General features: G+C 41.8%; 1 pseudogene; it reads left to right on the top strand.

Annotated features, from left to right (window-relative positions):
- The first annotated feature begins 2160 nt into the window (after positions 1-2160).
- On the top strand, positions 2161-2456 carry LOC120237288 (annotated as a pseudogene).
- Positions 2457-2959: the final 503 nt, after the last annotated feature.

The following is a 2959-nucleotide window of genomic DNA, read 5'->3' as shown; positions in this document are numbered from 1 at the left end:
ACATATGCGGCTAGACCTAATTTTAACAACTCATTTTGCAATTTAAGACATACAATAAAAATTTATATGCTTCTCTCACTGTTCATCCTAAAGAATTCACAAGTACTTCACAGAAAACGATCTGCAACTATGGATCCAGAAAATACTACAAACAAAAAAATTAAATCCAGGACACCATGCATTTAGAACATACCAATTGTTTGTAAACCTATGAGAATATTCATTTAAAAAATCAATTCCATTGATTCCTATATCACTGTATGACTGTTGCTTTGATCCCTAAATCCTTAATCCATGAAATTGGAGGAGAGAAAATATAGATGACCAAACTGCTAAAATAGTCCACGGGACTCATTCTGGGATATAGCCACTTAGATTGCCCCATTTTTAATTAAGATGTTATGTTTACTCGCACATGCCTTCATGTATATCACATATATATTAAATTTTAGAAATAAATTCTTGCATATTCCTCCTTTATATCATATATATATATGTGTATATTTAAATCAACTTGAGGTTTTCATTAGTTAGTATGTGGAATGCACAGCAAAGATCACAGATGCGTATTAAACCACTTTGATTCTGAATCCAGATAAAAAAAACCAAAGTGGGTCAGCGACATAGGCCAGAAAATGAGGGAAAGGTGGGGAAAATGATGTCTCCTGACACAATGACAGTTACAGCTTAAGCCCGGAAAACAGAGCATAGGGTGTGTCGTCTTTACATTTATAGCCACCAGGAAGAATACAGACCCCTTGCCAAGCTCTTTTGTATATTTCCTCCTAACGCATGACTTAATATTGATAGCTACCATTTATCAAGAGCTCGCATTTACCAGGGATGGAGCTAAGCACTTGACAAGCTTTATATTATTTCCTTTAGTTCTCACAAAGGTCCTATGAAATAGGTACCATTTAACAGATGAGGTAAGTGGCCCTAAAGAGGTTCATTGTGGGGCGCCTGGGTGGCTCAGTCGGTTAAGCGTCCGACTTCGGCTCAGGTCATGATCTCCCAGTTCGTGGGCACGAGCCCCGCTTTGGGTTCTGTGCTGGCAGCTCAGAGCCTGTAGACTGTTTCAGATTCTGTGTCTCCCTCTCTCTCTGCCCCTCCCCCGCTCATGCTCTGTCTCTCTCTGTCTCAAAAATAAATAAATAAACTATAAAATTTTTTTTTTCTTATAAGAGGTTCATTGCCTTCTCCAAGGTCATGTGGAAGTAACTGGAAATGTTGGGATTTGAATGGAGGCATCTAAGCTCAGAGCCAGCACGAAAACTACCAACCTAAAACCAAGATGTCTATGACTTCCCTACCAGCCCACCACTTGTAATTTCAACCAAGAGGAAATAGCCTCTCTTCTATAACATCTTTTGCCCAGTCTTCTCCATCCAAACTTTCATATGACTTTTGCGATTCATTTTATTCATGCGTATGTTTGCATTGCCTCTCTCCCATTATATTATTATTGAAACGGTTTCCCCTCATTTTTGTATTTCTGTTAATTAAGTCAGGAGAAAATCAGTACTTCATGGAGGAGAACACGGATCGTAAAGTGCATTGGCAAGGATCTAGAAATAGGTCCACAAATTCCTCATGCCTGCCTCCTGAGCCTTGTGACTCTCAGGAAATATATCTTTTATATTAATTTCCTTAGTGTTGAAGAGCAACATTTGAAAGAAGCCTGGCATGATTTATTGACATCGGTCCCCCAGGAGGAGTACATCCATTTTTCTCACTTCCTTCCTCCTCTTAACACAATGATTTGTATTAAGCCTTGAGAGGGGTAGCCGGGAAACCTTCTGTTGTATCAAGGTAATGTGCCATTGTCCTCAGACCCTGTGTTCAATGACTACGTTGCTCACCACAAAAGTTCAGGGTCAAACACATATGGATGCACATATGCCACACCTCTCAGCAAACTCACCTGGAATGGCCAGAACACAGAACTTGGCACCCTTGGCTTGAGATTGAATGATCAGTACCTCTGGTCTACATTGTGGGGAAAAGTCTCTGAGCCAAACCATACAAAGCCAAAGTGGTGGAGGAAAAGAAAAGCTCAAACCAGCCCAAAGGCCATTTTTTTTCCTGGAATTATGGTGGTCAGCCACGTAGGACCAAAGTGAGGAAGCAGGGCAGAGGCTGGAAGCTTCAGTGGTCACCATGGTGTATAATGGCCTCACAGGGCCTCTCACCCTGATGGATGTGTTCCGGGGACTTGTCAGCTTCTTGGTGCTTTGGTTCATCCCTAAGGAGCGATCATCACCATGTTGGCGACCTGTTCAGTTTGCTGGTGTCACTTTTGGCTGATTGCAATTCGGGCCCAAGTCAACCCTCTCTTTGAACCACAGCTACAAACTGAAACAATCCAGTTTCTCTAGTATCATTCACCTGATAGAGAAGACCTGCTCTCCAGTGCTCAGTTGCCGAGGTCATGGAAAGAATTCCTCTACATGTAAAATCATCTCCAAACCCAGACTCCCTTCCTTGACTGACGGACATAGTTGGGTCATCAGCTGCTGTAAGCATTCCAGTTACATTTGAATGTCTTATCCTACAATGCAGAATGCAACATTTTTTTCCTACCACTTTTTTATACTTGGATGAATTATGTGCCTGCTTACCCTAAACTGTGCCAACTCCCAGCAGGAGGACGGAGTATCTTAGCAAACCGAGGGAGAACTAACTTGTCCAACTAGTGAGCCTCCACGAAGAGTAACATTTCCTAGAATATGACTTGCCATGAGATTTCTCAAATATCAGAGGCTTTTGCTGACAGAGAGAAACATCAGCTCAAAAAGTCTCTGTGGAGGCCACAGTGAGGCAATTACCCACTTTCCCACATAGCTGTGGTCACAATAGATCTTCCCTGTCCCCTGACATGCCATCACCTGTGTTCCTTGTGACCAAAGGCACATATGCCTAAAATGGCTAAATGAATTCTTGCCCTTGTAACAGAATA

The sequence above is a fragment of the Hyaena hyaena genome, unplaced genomic scaffold, assembly GCF_003009895.1.
Source record: "Hyaena hyaena isolate Hyena2069 unplaced genomic scaffold, ASM300989v1 scaffold_175, whole genome shotgun sequence".
Classification (NCBI taxonomy): Eukaryota; Metazoa; Chordata; class Mammalia; order Carnivora; family Hyaenidae; genus Hyaena; species Hyaena hyaena.
Note: the sequence above shows the minus strand (reverse complement) of the source record. Positions and strands in the feature narration are given on the sequence as shown.